We start from the raw sequence: 17,523 nt of genomic DNA, 5'->3' as shown, positions 1-17,523 counted from the left end.
TCCGCAAAATGGCGACAGCAAAAGTTGAGAGAAAACTCCAGAATCAACATATATTTTTAGAAAATTGTATTTTCATTACCCAACCAATGTATACACAAATGCAATACAATATTTTGACCTTTTTTTAAACTGTATACCTAAAAATTAGCCAAAGTATGATTAAACTAACTCATAAAAACTAAACATAAACCATATTTAACTATTAATTCAATGGAAACTAGCAAACACACCCCAAAAGCAGATTAAAAGCAGATTAAAACAGAATTGTACAAAAAGTCACAATGAAATACAACTAAACCATATTGACCCTAAAACTGCGTCATATTTAAGCTCTTAGTCCTCTGAGTTTAAGAAAATTGTTTGACATCTGGGAAGTCGTTCTGATCCGTATTTCTCAGTATTTATCCTGTCTTCTTGTCTGATCTCTACTCCAGTAACAATCTGATTGCTGCTCCTTACAAGCAGACATAGTCGTTGTGAACTCAATTATTGCTTTGCAAACTGCTCACTTTCTGCACGTTTTCATCCCCAACACTAAAAACAAATGTGTTTTAATTGCAGCTGGCTGTCTGTCCAATCCAAATAAGGCGCCGTCAGACGGGTTTAAATGGAGGCAGACAAGCCTCCAGGCTACCAACGTCCTTTGGGACTGTCAGGGTCATCAGCTGAACACAACGCCACAGTGGTGCGCTCCTCTTCCACAGTTAAAGGCCCACGCTGCGATATTAAACGCACTGGATGTCGCGCATCTTCTCACAGATGTTGGAGTCACATTGAGTTGGCTGCACATTACAGCAAAGAGCAGACATTAAACATGACAGAAGTAGCACTGCATACTATTTTCGAAGCTTTCCAGCTGCAAGTTTGTTTTTTCATTTTCTCATTTGGAACAAAAACGATTCAGTGTTGATCTGTTACATGTCCAGGTTAGCTTAAATAGTATAAGACAGGCTTAAGTGGTTAAATGCAAAATCTATGTGCCAATTATTAAGTTGATTAACTGATTACTAAAATAATTGTTAGCTGCAACCCTGAGCAAGCAGATGGCGACAGTAGAAAGGAATGACTCTTTTTTGTTACAGGAAGAAACCTCCAGCAGATCCAGCCTGAATATAGAGGTTAAGTATCGGCTTGAGAAACTAGAGATCGATACTATAGTTAAAAAGCTGTGTTCTCTAGTTGAGCCGTTTCAAAGTGAATGCAGCGTCGCTCAGGCGCTCGTCAGCAGCTGGCTGCTCTCATTGGCTTTATTTATAGTCTGCGCCACGAGACATCTGCTGGAGACGAGACTCTGTCCTCTGTGTCCACACTGAGCTTGTCAGTGTTTTTTTTTTCTTTTTCCCTTCGAGGACCCCGGCCAGAACAGAAGAGAGGCAGCAGAGGCCTCCTCTAGCAGGACCAGTGTCCTCTCCGGTTGCTTTCTCCGCGGATCTGATTAGCAGGACCGGAAGACAGAGGGAGGCTTCACAGTTTGTCGCGTCCCGAGTGTTAGCCGATGTTTACTCGATCCGAGAGCTGTTGTTTGTTTGGTGTCTTCAGTCTGCTTGTCGCTCGCCACTATTTCGGGACCCTGACACTTGGATGTGGCTCGACAACCTCCTGATGCGGCCTCGCCTTCCTCTTCCTCCTCCTCCATGCCTCAGTGTCACACAGAGTTTCTCTTCCTCTCCCGTTCTCTCCTCTTCGCATCGAGGACCGCGCTCCAGGCCTTGACACAAAACGCTGCGGACAGCTCTTTGCTCTTCCCGCAGAGTGGGGGGTGAACTCAGTCTGCCGCAGAGAGACGAGGAAGAGGAGGAGGAGGAAGAGTGTGAAAATATTCTGCTGATGTGTTCCTGAAAAGGACCACCCTGAGAAACACATTTAGAAACAGACATCACCTGCTGAGGAAATAATGCAAAAATATGCAGATGTTTGGCAAGAAAAGACGCAGCAAAGCAACAATATTATCGTTTATCGCAATAACGTCTGGAACAATTTATCGTCCAGGAAAATTTGTTATCAAAAAGGACGTTTTTCAAGTAGGCATCCACATCAGACGCCTGTCCTTTGAGATTCACTTGAAGCAAAACAGATTCAGTTTGATGTGAATATCTGAAACAAATCAGGAATTTGGCTACTTAAAGATTTTACTACCAGCTCGTATGACCATGGAAATTGAGGTTGTACTAGAAATTAGTACAAACACTAATTTCTTCACTAATGTACCAGTTTAGTTTTCAAAGATAATTGTTTTCTCTGCTCTTTTGCAATTTTACTTAGTAAGACTCTGAAATTGTGTATAGTTTCATTAAAGGTGCTGATTTGAAAGAACTGACAAGGCAAAAACACCAAATCTTACCAAGAATATTTGCAGCGTACACTGGATGTAAAACAAACTACATAGGAAATTGTTTTAAGTAAATATTTCCTTAATTTTGATGAAGTACAAGTTCCACTGGCAGATTATTTAACTTATAACTTAGGAAAAATGTGTTGCATTAGGTTAAATAATTTGCCAGTTTAACTAGTACTTTTAATCAATATTAAGAACTTATTACCAACGTAAAACAAGCTCCTATATCTTGCTGAAAAATTACTTGTAAGTTAGTTTTGTCTTATTTGAAGTTTTGTCTAACATATTTGAACAAAAATACTTGTTAAGAATTTTAGTTTTTGCAGCGGAAGCAGACTTATTACTTAGAGTGTTTGTTTCTTCTGTTTCTGTCATAATGTCCAGTTTCCACAGTGTTGGAAAGATTTATGCAATAAACATATCAAGACAACCAGTAGCATGATGTCAGACTTTGTTTACAAGATTCAGAAAAATCCCAGACTATCAGGAGGTTTTGGTGAATGGGTGAGAAAATCTAACGGTCTTTGGAACATCGTAGCTCAAAAAGGTTTCAACTTTAACAGCTGGACCTTATCTGAGGTTTACTTTTGATAGCTGCTTCTTTTTTTTTTTTTTTTTTAACACAGTTATAGTTCAAAAGTTTTAAACTTTTGTCCCAGAATATTCAGCTTAGAGTGTGACCCTGTGAAATATTCAGAAATTCATTATTTGGGCTTGAACTACTTTCATAACTGCTGTTTTTTCTCTACATATACAACATAAATATTAAAACGCAGAGAGTCTCCCAGAGCTGCAGGACTGACGGGTTTCTGTCAAACAACTCCAGAGTTTAAAGTTTGCAGCTCAAATTTACTCCCATTATGTTTCCGATCGCATTTTCTTTAAGACTAGAAGTAACAACCTTCTGCACTGACATAAAACTGTACAGACATAATTTAATTCAAACTTCATTTTTTTATGGCTTGCAGATTTTGCACAGTTATTGTTTGCTTGAGGCTTAAATGAGATGAATAAAGTAATGCTGTGGGCTTCCCTCGTCTGAGTAACTTGAATCTAATTTTCTCTGCACTCATTTATAGATTATTTTTAGATAACATATTTGCATGCTTGTTATTAATTTATTTACTTATTTATTTATATCCAGTCATATTGAATTACTTACATCACTCTTAGGTATATATACAGCTCTGGGAAAAATTAAAAGACCACTTATTTTATTCTATGAACTGCTTACAACATGTCTCCGAAATTCCAAGCAAAAATTTTTTATTTATTTGCAGAAAAGGAGAAAAGGTCAAAATCACAAAAAAGATGCAGCGCTTTCAGATCTCAAATAATGCAAAGAAAACAAATTCATATTCATTTAGAAACAGCAATACTAATGTTTTAACTCTGGAAGAGTTCAGAAATCAATATTTGGTGGAACAACCATGAGGTTTTCAATGGGGTTCAATGCAGTGGGCTCAATTTTTTCCAGAGATGTTTATATTTTGGAAACTTAATTTCTTATGGTTTTATTTGTATTGTTAATATTTAACACCTTAGATGGAGTTCCCCGAAGGAATCAAAGTATATTCTATTCTATTCTTTCTATCCATCAGCACCAAATTCATGGTTACTGAACCAAACCATGGTTGCTATGGAGTCGCCTTAGCAACCATGACTTGTTCTTCATCAGCTCAGCAGATTCTTTTGTTGGTGAATTAATCAAAGAAAGAACAAAATTCCTTCTCAAATTTCCAGGAAACTCTTTGTTTTTCCAAATAAAAGTTTGCCTTTTGGTTAAATAAGTCAACAACAGCCAACCACGTTGATATATAAAGTCAGACTGAGCAGCTTTGTTTCTGAATCCGACTAAAAACTGAAAGTGAAATGTCTGCATGGACAAATGCTGGAGTACTAATATCTGAATTTATCCTTGAAGCATCTGGCCCACTGAGCGCTTTCTGGGAATGAAATGACATTCCTGCTTTCTGTTTGTTTGGGGAAAGTTTCATCTGTGTAACAATATTGAAAGGCATTAATCTTAATCCGCAGATTTTCCGTGTACTTTTTTTAGTCTTAGAAGATACATCTGGTTCTTTGACTTTTAATTCCTGCTGCGAGCGCAAAGGAAAAGTGAAAAACAATTTTTTCTTCTTCTTTTACAGTAGCGGAGGGATTACGGAGAAGGGCAGAGTGGTGGCTTCAGGACACTTCGCTGCTGTTGGGAATGGGATTACAGCTCCGTCGTGTGTTGCACTTTTTTTGCTGCTGGACGAAACTTAGTGGTAATCCTTAATGGATCAACAACAGAAAGCTCATCCTCATCACTCAGAGAAGCTAAGCTTAATGACACAAGAACGATGTCTGCTTGGTAATTTCTTTCCCTAACATTCGGAGTGATGCCGAAATAAGCCCTTTATTACAAAACTCTGCAAAGATTGCAGCTGCATATGTGCCGTCAGTTATCCTCTTTCTGCAGAGCTACACACAACGCAGATTAGTTTTCCTGACTTTTGCAAAGAAGATTTAGATTTTAAAAACAATGTAATTGTGGATTTTTCTTTTTATTATTTTATTTTGTAACCTGAAGAGGTTTTTCATGATTGTGACATGTAGCGATCAGAAGCTGTATGGCATATTTTAATTCAGCCCAAAATACCTGACCAGAGATGGAAGTTTGTTTTTCAGGTTAGAAAACTGTCAGAAATGGTAAAAAAAAAAAAAAAAACACTAGAATGCAGCTGTGGTAATAAATGCATTTAAATTTAATTACATTTTTATTTAATATGTTAAATTCTACATTTTATTTTATAAATTAAAAATATTTTACAAATATATCCTATAGGCAAATAATTCTACAAAGTGTTTACTTAAACATTTTACTAATATGTTCACTATTAGTGAACATATTTATATCAAGCTTTGATGTCTGCATTTTATTATTAGAAATGGTCATTTCTTTGAGATCTAATGGAATAAATAAGAATAAAGTAGAAAATATAAACAAGCTTAGTTACATCAAAACAGGACTAAAAACCTGACAAAGATTATTTTATCAGTTTTACTCCTTTTTAAAAATATGTATTAATTATATTTCTATTCTAAGGAGAGGAGGAAAGAAAGAAAAAGAAATGATTAAAAAAAGAAACAAACATTTTAATTAGGTTAGTTAAAATCTTACCAACCAGATTAATATAAATCAATCAAACCCGTATGTCAAACTCAAGGCCCACGGGCCAAATCTGGCCCGCCGTAGCTTCTTATGTGGCCCTCTAGATTCCAGACGCCAAACTACATCACTCTGTCCCTCCCGTTTTTCACAAATTTACGATCATGGAAGTTTGCACAAAATCAACGGGTTCTCACTTTTTTTCACATTAATGCGTTAATGTGAGTTTCTTGCTAATATTCTGCAAAAATGATCAAAAACGTTGGATTTAAGGAAGAACTAACTCCCACCCAGTGTTTCTTTACTTTTACACAGCAGCCTCAGTCTCAACTTACAAACTGTTATCGATGTGACGACTAACAAAAAGTCACATTTACCGCAGTTTCCCACGGTGCTCAATAAGCCTGGCGGGCCTCCAGGCTTTACTTGCTCCCCACCAGGCTAAGACTTGTTTATTTATTTGTTTTAGTTTTTTTTTATACATCAGTAACAGTGATGGCAAAGACGGGATAACGAGTTTCTCTGGTGACAAGACTGGAAGCGCAATGGCAGCACAGTTTGATCAGTACTTGAACACAAGAAGACTGAAGTCGGGTGTTTGTTTTTATTTAACACTTCCTGTCTGTACCGGTTTAAATTTAACAACTTCAGATAATAAAAGTGACAAATCATGGATATAGGGACATTTTGGACACCTTAATTAGGATTGATCAACTGAAGTGCAAATAATTGATATTTATTTACATTTTTTTAATGTATGCCATTTTCAGTTTTTTTAGTTAATTTTTTAGGTATTGTTAATCATGTCTTCCAATAACACATAATTACAAAATCAATGTGAAAAGATGTTAATTACATTTTAATTAGTACTCACTGAATTCAGACACCAATTTTTAATGTTTTAGTTTCTTAAGGTTTTTGTCAGTACATTTTGTCTCACCCAGACCTTGTACACACTCATGATCGTGATATGACCCAAAATGAAAACGAGTTTTCTCTAAATGATGTCTGTTTTTTTAAGAATCGGAGCTGTTGTAGGAGGAGAGGCTGCAGTTCCAGCCTCTTCCTTTAGAGGTCACTCTGTACCTGCAGTGGCCGTCAGAAGAAGGCCACCCACTGAACAATCTGAGCTGCCTGACATTAAGCAGCAGAAAGCTGATGAATCTAATCTGTCCGTCAGCGTGGAGCAGAAACAGTACAGTAACGACGACAGAAACGAGTTCAATTTGCTGCTCTGGGCGTCTACTTTTTAACATTGAAACTGGAAAAATTAGATTTTTCTTGTGCTTTACACCCCCGTAAACCAATAAATAATCTTCACATCATCTTCACTTTTATTAAAAGGTTGGCTTTCTTTATAATAAAGTTACACACTTTGAAAAAATGCTGCTAAGGTTGTGTTTGTGTGAGACTAAACGTCTGAATGAGCAGCTCAGTGATTCTCATGCAGCGGATCACAGACTGGACCCAGTTGTTTGTTGTCACTCCTTCGCTGTGTGGCTGAAACAAAAGACTCACAGCTGCAGAGCCATGAGTCACACAGCTAAAGGAAGCTTTTGTTTCACTCTGAAAGCTGCGGGGGGCGCTATGGTAGCTCATGGAGACATGAGAATCTCCAAAACTGCATGAGGAAGCAGCAATCATACAGGATTTATTAAAAGTTAGTGCTTTAAATCCTGGTAATAATTGAGGCTATGATTATTGGAATGGAGGATTGGGACACCCACATGATGAAAAATGGACAAGCAGATAAAAATCTATTGATAAATAAAAAAATTTTTTCTCTAAGGGTTTGCTCCAAACCTGCTGTCAGAAAAATGTCTAAGTGCGGAAACATTTTGAAGATCTGTAGCCACACTTTAATGGGCGCTACCTCAGATTTCATCACGATAATGGGTTTCATGCCTGCTGGCGTTGGAGGGGGAGGCAGCTGGAGGGACAGAGGAAATATCCGCAGCTGATTTCTTTTGTTTCTGCTCTCATATCTGCAGGAATCTCCAGTTTTTGTAAAGGGAGAGAAGTTGGAGAAGCAGCAACTGAGAGAAGTCGATCAGTAACCTGTCAGCTCATAAGTCAATAAGGCCATTTCACTTTACTTGTTAAAAACTGGAAGATGCTAAACTCACTAGTAGACAAGTCATTTTTTTCAAATCCAAGTATCCAACAACTGAAATGAATATTTTCCCATAAAATCCAGGACATCTAGGTCTTCTCTAACTCTGCATTGGTGTAGGATAGGATTGACTTAACATAGAAATATTTAATAGTCCTCTATTAATATTTCTTAACAGTTCTTTAATTTCAGCTGAGTGGATGCTACTATTTTTAAGAAAGCAATATGTTCTGCAAAACTGGATTTATAATAAATCTAAAGTCAAATTTATTTGTATAGCAAATAAACTTGATCTCCTGAAAGAAAATCTCACTTTCAACTGGAAATTATTTTTTTAATTATTCCCTTTTTCCATCCAGTTTTTTTTTGTTTCTTTGTTTTTTTTCCCTTTAAGCTCTTCACACTTTTTAAAAAATAAATAAAGCATTAATTCCTTATAACTGCAAGATTTAGCTTGTATAAAAAATAAAATTTGTTAACTGTCATTATGTCGTAACAGTATAATAAGAAACAGATAACCTGTGAAAAGATCGGTAGCCTCCACCTCTTACCTGAGCTACTATTGCAATCTGAAAGAATTTGCTGCTCCCGACCAAAAACCAACCAATCGGAACCAGAAGGAGGGACTTAGTGCTATCACTCACCCTTGTATACAAGCTGCTAAATGTGCTAATAGCGGAGAAACAACTCAATGCTTCAGGAAAGACATTTATCCACCGTTATTGCTGGCAATGCTAACTAGCTTTAGCATTCATGACAGACTGCTGACGGGGAGAAGCTCTATCATAGCAGGGAGCAAGAGAAAGGCTATGAGCAGCGCGTACATGAGCTTGATTGACAGCACCAAGACAATCCTCCGCCTGGCTCTGATTGGCTGTTTCTGACCAAGCTGTGTGTTTCTGAAGTTAGTTAGCACTGGTAGAACTGGGAGAAGGCAGAGATTGATTTTTTCACAGATTATCTGTCTCATACGCATCTAATTATCATAGTTAGAGTTGAAACAAATACGTTAAAAAACATATTTTTATAAAAGTTACATGCTGCAGCTTTAAGCTCTTCACACTTCAACTTGTATCATAGCTACACCAACTCTGTTTTGTGTTTTTAAAAAAATCTATTAAACAGTGTTAAACAAAATGGAGAGTGGTTCTCAGCAAGGTTATTATAGTGAACTAAAACTAATGGAATATCAAAGTCTGAAATAGAGAACATCTTTGTGAAGTGAAATAAAAATGGTAATTAATAGGTAAAAACTATAACTAACTATATACTTATATATATATATACTGTATATATTTCATTTTTGTGTTTATGAATCCATTGGTTAGCCTTTCCAATTGATGTAAAATTGATCTTTTTTTCCCTCCACACAAGTAGCTTACATCTGCTGTCAGCAAATTTTGGCACTCCATAATCCGTATGTTAGTTCACAAAATGGCGAGTTGGGAGAAAACACCAGAGTGAGTTGGTTGTTCAACAATATTTGAATAATTTTTTTGAACATCTTCTGCTGAGTATTCCTTTCACAACTGATGTAAACATAATCACAACACTTTGACCTTTTTGAATTCTGCAAAAGTATGAATAAACTAAAACTAACTAAAACTACTACAACTAATAAAAAGGTAACAATATTTAACTAATAATAACTAATAAACACACCTAAAAACTGATTAAGATATAAATAAAACTAAACGGTCCTCAAATGCATCTTGCAAGTTTCAGGAATGCAAAAAAAAGGATGACACAAGATAAAGACAGAAAAACGGCTGGCAATACCTTCATTAAATGGCTGCAGCTGAATTAGGAGATGCTGGCGATGAAGGTGGGGGTTGATCCGGGGAGTCCTGACTGGGCTGAGCCTGGAGGGAGGCGTGGATGTCTCAAGGTCAGAGCAGCGAATTGGGATGGAGGCAGACTAATGAGTTTTTTCCGTTCTCTTCCTGCCCTGTACAGGTGGCATCACCTCTCTATCCTGTCAATCTTCTCCCCTCCTCTCTCACCCGTGCCGTCTTTATTTCCTCCCACCTTCTCTGCAAGGAGACAGAGAAGGAAAAAAACGGGAAAAAACTGTTTACTTCTGAACAGGCCTCCTAATCTATTTGGACTGGGCGTAATAGGACATTTGCATGGCGAGCACAGCGAGGTGTCAGCGATAACCACGGGGTTGTGACATCCCCGCCGAAATATGCTGAGCTTTCGCTAACCTCTCATCAAACACGCTGATCTTTATGGACTGTATCATATTGTGCCGTAATGTGCTTTATTGTCCACAGAATAAGCTTTTCTTAAAGGTAATTGGAAAACGGGAAATGGCCGCTATCGGCGGACTTTTTAAATACATTATTTCTGAAATGTGGCTCGTGTAATGACCCTGTCGGTGTAAAACGTGAGATTTATCTTGGCAGCAGAAATTGATCCATTTCACCTTTGTCTAATGGAAATTCTTATCAAGGATTATCAGTTTATGTAAATGAACGTGGCCCCTGGAACGGAGGTGGTGTGTGTGCAGGGGAGTCGTTAATCTGGGGCCTCTTGACGTGTCAGCCTGGACATAATGCACCATCTCTCAGCGTGGTGAGTGGTTCTTCTCTGTAGCTTTAAGAACCAAGCTCACTTATAAACATTGTGGTCTATATAAGGTGTTTAGCATTCAGGCTGAGATTAAATTGAGACTTAACAAACCTGGATGCTGCTTTTTCCCCCCCACCGATTATGACCTTGTTCTGAAAATATATCTCATTAAATTGATAGGACAAAGATTTTTAAGGCCTTTGATGTTTTCATACCTTATAGTTTGGTGGAATTGGTTTAATTAGGGACCAGAATTTAAACTTTTGTTACATTTTCAGCTGATGCGGTTTGCTTTCACACTGCACTCACTTTGAAAAACCTGTTCCCCTCCTCACCTATGGTGGCGCTGCACCAAAACCCACTGAAGGAAATTATATGAAGAAACGAAGCGCAACTTCCTTCTTCAGAAATGTAAACAAAAATGGAGTGCCGTAAAATTTTTAGGATTTCTCTTTTGGAGACAAAAGAAAACGGCTAAAATCTCACGCTAATACATTTTTGTTTACATTTTGTGAAGAAGGAAGTTGCATTCATGTTTTTTTCAGAGGGTTTTGTGTCGCTTTCTTCAGTAGATTTTAGTGCAGCACCCCCACAGGCGAGGAGGGGACCAGGTTTTTAAGAAGTTTGGTTTGTTTGACAGCGAAGTGTGAAATCAAACCACATCAGCTGAAAATGTAACAAATGTTGCAGTTTTAGTCCCCAATCAAACCGCGTCTACCAGACTATTATACAAATATAAACGGACTGGAGACCGTTCCAAAGGCAGGAAGCGGACTGAAGCTGACACACATTCTGGGTAAATACAACCAAAACAAACACGAGAGTCTAATGCTAGCAGGAGAAATGGCTTAAGGTATTTTACCAAACACAAACTAAAAATCCTACAACAGCTAAAACCTGATGCCCTTCCTTTGCTTACCTTTCCTGAAGAAGGAAGTTGTGCTCAGTGTCTTCTTCAGAGGTTTCTGTGTCGTTTTCTTCAGTGGTTCTTGGTGCAGCGCCCCCACAGGTGAGGAGGGGAACAGGTTTTTCAAAGTGTTTGGGTCATTTGAGGGAGTGCAGTGTGGAAGCGAACTACAGCAGCTGAAAATGTAATAAATGTTGCAACTTTGGTCTCAAATCGAACCAACTCTACCAGACTATCAGGAATGAAAACACACTATTTTATTACCGCAAAATCTGAAAAGACCCAAGCACGATAAATGCTTTTTTAAGGCAACCTTTGCGTGTCAGGAAGAATGAGCTCATGTCACTCAGGTATTAGTCTCAAGATAAAAACGCCCCAGATGCCCACAGCAGCTCGGCGTTACTTCTGGCCCCATTATGTCCATTTATCACAGAGGCTCTCACCATATTTCCATATCATAAAACTTTTCGCAGACAGCTCTGTTATGTGCAGCGCTATATGGTAACTCAGACATTTGGACATGTCAGCTGCAGAATGGATGGCACAGTTTGGATCACCGACAGCGCAGCATGAAAAATGAATGGCATGGAAGCTGAGTGTAGTGGCGGTGGGCTACAGTCACTTAGAAGAGGGGCCGTGCAGATTGACAAGCCCCCCCCTCCCTCTGCGCTTCCCTCGCTTGTTTTCATTGCAGCGCATGCTTTTGATGTTTTATGGGAGAGGCCTCGCCTGGTTGCCGTGGTCTTGGTCGTGACAGCAGCAGTTTGACGGCCTTGAAATACAGCTGGTGGGGGCTATTCTCCATGGAGATCAGCGAATGGAGGTTCACTGAGAGCTTGTGGTCCCCTGATGGCCCCCCGCTGTCATCTGCCATCCTGACAGTCGCACAGAGATGGAGATAGAGAGGGGCGAGTCAGCCAGGCTAAGTGACAGACAAGCCACCACGACCCAAACCACCGGAGGGGAGGCTTCTTCTCCGTCTTGGACACACTGAGTTTCTCTGAGGCCACAGACCGGGTCTGAGACCAGGGTGACCCCAGCCCCCGGCCCCGCCCCCCTCCATGACCCGAGAGCGACAACGATGCATCACTGGAGAGTGAGAGAGAGAGATAGAGAGAGAGAGAGAGAGAGGGGGGCAGCAGGATAACAAAGACATGGTGTAATGGCATCGACTGTCTTCTAGATTTGTTTTCAGCGTTTTACTAACTTTTATAAACTGTTAAATTGACAGAAAAAGACAAAAATATTTTTGCAATCTCTGTTGAAAATAGACCTGTCACAATAACAAATTTTGCTGGACGATAAATTGTTATTGCGATAAACGATAGTATTGTTGTTTTGAGACTCTTTTCAACTAATACAGCATCATAATACAATACCACACTCTCAAAGATCAATAAACTTTGAATGCTAAGGAACATTTAACAGCTTCCTGCACAACCAACAAGAATGCAGCCAGTGGTTTCTGGATGGTAAGTCAACAATAAAGCACTTGGTTTTTCCAGCAGCCATTGTACAGCACATTCAGTTGTAAGACCAGCTGACCAAATGTGCTGGAGCTCCACCTGGGTTGCTAGGTAAGCTCGAATGCGACTTACTAATCGGGAAGTTTATGAAACGGTTCAAGACACCAAAGAACATTAATTTATTACCAAAAAACAGGTGGGTGGTTTGTTTTTAGCATTTCGGCCGATTGAAGGTATAAAAATATGCAAAATGGAAATTTTGCACAATGGATCCCCTTAACGTAACATGGCGAAAAATATCGAAACATATAAATTAATCAGAGCAATCTTATGCGAAACCAGGCCAGTGGTTTGGTGACAAACAGCATTCTGTGTCAGCATCTCTTATCGTCATCTGCTCTGATCGTTCAGAGATCCACTAGTGGGACCCACGTGAGACCATCAGCTTCATTAACCAGCAGAAAGTGCTTTTTCAGCCGCTTCTATCTCTGTTCGTCACAAGTGAAGGACTAGTCCGTCCTCCCCTCAGAGCCACTTCTGGGATTTCTCCGTTCTTGAGGAACTCTCAGCTTCAGGGTCAGCTGTCATCTCCAGCATCTCACAAACGTCCCAGGATCAGAACCAAAGCACCTTTGAGGCCCCAGAGCCAGCATCCATGACTCCTGCTACGCTGGGACAGATCTGTAATTAAAAGTGGGCTTTAAGTTCTCCCAAAGCATTAAAAATGGATCCTGTTGGCAGCAAATGGACCATCTCCCTTCTAGTCTGGGCTTTTTGATGCTTTGGGAGGAAGGCAGCAGATCTGAACATTTAGAGGAATCTTCAGATCACATCAGAATTGTTGTAGGTGGAACTGGGATATTTTGTGGTACTTGATAACGGTAAAGATTATGAAGAAAAAAAAAAACTTTTTAGGTAACTGTGACTGCATAGCACAGCATCAATAGCACCACAAACAAATATTGTTCTAGAACAACTTTCCCACTGGAGTAGGTTTCTTCAAAGAAGTTGCAAGAAAAAACTCAGAAATTCTGAGCTTAATTGCTAGAAAATTTCTAACGAGAAGAATCAGAAAAGAATTATAGAAAAGAATCAGAAATGTCTGAGTTTGAAAAGACAAAAAATGTGAGTAGAAACTCGGAAATTCTGAGATTAGTCTCAGAAATTCTCTGGAAAAGAAATAATAAATTTCTGAGTTTGAAAAGTCAAAAACTGTGCGAGAAATAATTTTAAAAAATCGGACAATCTCAGAAATATTCTGGAAAAGAACTCAAATTTTTGACTTTTCAAACTCAGAAATTTCTGATTCTTTTCTAGAAAATGTCTGAGATTGATCTCAGTTTTTTCCTGGAAATTATTCTTTTACCACATTTTTAAAAAATCTACAATGGCCATAACATGCTGTCGTACATTTGTCTATTTGATCAATTCAATAATTTTGAAGCAAAAAAAGGCATTTTGAATTGAAAATGTCACTAAATTTGTTGATATATAGCTTGATTAAAATCCAAATAATTGCAATTAATAAATCAGACTCTGTAATTAACTTGATTAAAAGTTTAAATCGAGTCCCACCCCTAGTTTTTATGAATCGGCCTCCATAATGAGGAGCAGCTGTTTGCAAACGCTGGCATTTCCAGTCCACGCTTATTACATCACACCAAGCGTAATGGCGAGGACATCGACGCATTCAGACGCAGCTATTATTTTTTTGCGCGCTGGGAGTTCGACTCTGCGTGTGTCTGAGGAGGAGGAAGCCCAAGACTCTCACACACAAAGAGCGGGATCCTTCCTCCTGTCAGTAATTTGTTGCTAATCAGCTGTCAGCTCAGAAGAGATGATGAGGTGATCATGGTGGGCGGTGGAAGGTAATGGCCTTAAAAGTCACAGAGTCAATGTCAATGGGATCACTCGGATTCAATCAGGGGGTTTCCCGATGAGGGATGGCGCCTGCTGACATTACCACTCATTTTGAGCCCAAGCATCTGGGCCCTAGTAAATAACCATCAGTGGGTGGGTCCCGGGGACAGGTCATTAGCCCTGAGAAAAATAAATATCTTCTCTCTCGTGAAGGCTGCAAGTCATTTAGCACAGACTAGGAAATTTCACCCTAGATTAAGTATGATGAGCCAATATCAGTCAGAGGAGAGGCCATCCTGAGTGTGGGGAAGAAGGGAGGGTGTGATGAGACAGAGGAAATTTATATGCAGGCGTCAGTAAATGTAATATGATCTTAAAGGTGAGGCAGAGCTGCATGGAGAGACACAGAGCCGGAGTTTGAATGAAGGAGTCCAGGTTTATCTGTGTGGCACATTTCAGCTACAAGGCGCTTCAAAGTGATTTAAACCACGAAAACATAAAAATACACCAGTAACAAACATTACATTTTGTCAAATGACAATCATTTGATGACACTAAAATCATCAAAAGACATCTATTTGTCAATATTTCATTTATTATTCAAAAATACCTCAAAACAGGTGAGTTTTTAGCCTTGATTCAAAGCAGTGGGGTCCAAAGTGTGGCCTGGGGGCCATTGAGAGCCGTTGGAGTGATTTTGTGTGGCCCTCAATGTAAAGACTTTTACTGAAAAGCCGACTTTGCTGTGCCTAAGTCAGCTTTTTTTTAATTTATTAAACTTGGCTAAATATAACAAGTGTTTTGGAAGAGAGTGACTCAATTATTTTTTTATAGCAGAATAAATTTGGTCAATCAAGCCCAAGAGAATTAGAAAACTAAATGAAATTTCTTTAAATACAGAAAATATACAAAATCATGTTAAAGTTTTAGATCTACGATGAATAACATCCAAGTTCTACCGAAAACAACAAAATCAGACAACTTTATTTGGTTGATTCTATTTTAAAATTTCTATTTATTGAGTTTTTAAGTTTTTGACCCATGAATACTTTTGACCTGTCGATTTCGGCCCACATGACAAAAAGTTTGGACACCCCTGATTTAAAGGAACTCAGTGTTTCGGTTATTTTGCAGTTTTCTGGAAGCTTGTTCTAGATTTGTGGTGCATAGAAGCTGAATGCTGCTTCTCCATGCTTGGTTCTGGTTCTGGGGATGCAGAGCAGAACCAGAAGACCTGAGAGGCCTGGAGGGTTGATACAACAGCAGCAGATATTTAAACTGTTTGATGATTTATAAACTAACAACAGTATTTTAAAGTATATTCTCTGAGCTACAGGGAGACTATAGAACTACGTGATGTGTTTCTCTATCATCCTGGTTTTAGTGAGAACACCAGCAGCAGCGTTCTGTTCTGCATCAGCTGCAGCTTTCAGACCTGTGAAGACACCGTTACAGTAATCAGTGTGACTAAAGATAAACACCTGGATGAGTTTCTCCTGGTTCATTAGTCCTTTAATGCTGGAAATGCTCTTCAAATGACAGAAGGCCGACTTTGTAATTGTCTTTATGTGGCTCTGAATGTTCAGGTCCATCACCACACCGAGATTTCAGACTTCATCTCTAGTTTCCAGCTGCAATAACTGAAGCTGTTTAGTCAAAGTCATTGTTTCATCCTGAATATCTCCCTGTAAGGCTAGAACAACAAACCTAAACAACAACACAGCTTAGGTTTTGTTTTTATTAGTTATAGTTTTTTCATATTATGTATACATCGATTGGGTAATGTATACTCAACAGAAGATACTATTTTCTAAAAATGTATTCACTTATTGTTGAACAACCAACTGATTCTGGTGTTTTCTCCCAACGTTTGCTGTTGCCATTATGCGGCGTAGCATAAGTGCTGCTGGGAGGATTACGGAGTGCCGTAAGTTGCCAACAACTGACGTAAACTGCTTATGTGGGGAAAAAGCAACTATTTAACGTCAGATTGAAAGGCTATTATACAGATTCACAAAAACAAAGGATATTATATCTATAATTTCAGTGTGTTTTAGTTTTATAAACGCACAATAAAGTTACAGTAAGTCATAGTTTTCCCTCATTAAGTCCAGTTTTTATTCATTTCTGTTAACAAAAATGTTTTCTCAATTTCAGTTTAGTTATTTTGTTAGTTTTAGTTGATTATAATAACACAAGTCTGATCTTCCAACAATAGATTTGTGCTAAATCGGATATTTATCCAATAGCTTTCAAATCATCTGTTGTCAGAATGCTCATTTCACATTTTACCCACCTTTTATGTCATGATGATATTAGTTGTACTTTTGTTATTATCTACCCTCATTTTTTGATATTTGTAACTATACTGTTACAAAAACAGCTTTGAAATTGATCCATAGATGGTGGTGTTAATGTGAAGTTTATAAAAGCAGCAAAGTAAAAACTTAAACAACTTATCCTCTAATTCCTGTAAATCCCAGATGAAACAAAAAGATGCAGCTCAAATTAAACTTTATTATTAGTTCAATTAATAAAGGATGTCTCTGAATCCATTACGGCAAATATATATAAAACATTATTATCTTAACCACCTACTTCAATCAACATTATTAATTAAATTCATTTATAAAATGTCTGTTTTATTAATAGTTAATTCAAACACTTTAAATATTCATATTTATTCATGTATCATTCTGTTGGAGTGCTGTTAAACTACAGGGAAGCCCCAAATTATTCATAGCTCTGGAAGAATATTTAACATAATTATTCCACCAAAGAATTTGTGTCTTATATAAATGGTTTAATATGTTTATTGACAATTTATTATTTAAATAATTTTGTTTAAATATTATAAATCAGCCCAGAATGCTACAACACAGCATTCCTTTAGTGAATTTGAACCGGGTGACGCTAAAACTACACCTATTGAGGAGATTCAGGTAAATCATATTTACAGAAAATTGTGTTTCCATCCTGAATGCATCAATGTTTTACTGCTCTGAATATGATGTTTTATCAGCAAGTGGCATGTGGTTTAGAGTTTATGTGCTCCAGCTAACAATTAATCGATTACAAACTTGGTTGACAATTATTTAATCGTTTCAGCCCTAG

At 38.2% G+C, this 17,523-nt stretch overlaps 1 long non-coding RNA gene across 1 annotated transcript; it reads right to left on the bottom strand.

Annotated features, from left to right (window-relative positions):
- Positions 1-84: 84 nt before the first annotated feature.
- Positions 85-12,513, bottom strand: LOC114154099 (uncharacterized). Its single transcript, XR_003597479.1, has 3 exons — positions 11,096-12,513; positions 9,382-9,635; positions 85-1,850 (listed from the first exon to the last, which is right to left on the bottom strand). It is a non-coding gene; the product is annotated as an uncharacterized LOC114154099 (long non-coding RNA).
- Between the last annotated feature and the right edge of the window lie 5,010 nt (positions 12,514-17,523).

The sequence above is a fragment of the Xiphophorus couchianus genome, chromosome 12 (assembly GCF_001444195.1).
Source record: "Xiphophorus couchianus chromosome 12, X_couchianus-1.0, whole genome shotgun sequence".
In the NCBI taxonomy this organism is placed as follows: Eukaryota; Metazoa; Chordata; class Actinopteri; order Cyprinodontiformes; family Poeciliidae; genus Xiphophorus; species Xiphophorus couchianus.
The sequence above is the reverse complement of the archived record's forward strand: the minus strand, read 5'-3'. Positions and strand labels throughout refer to the sequence as shown.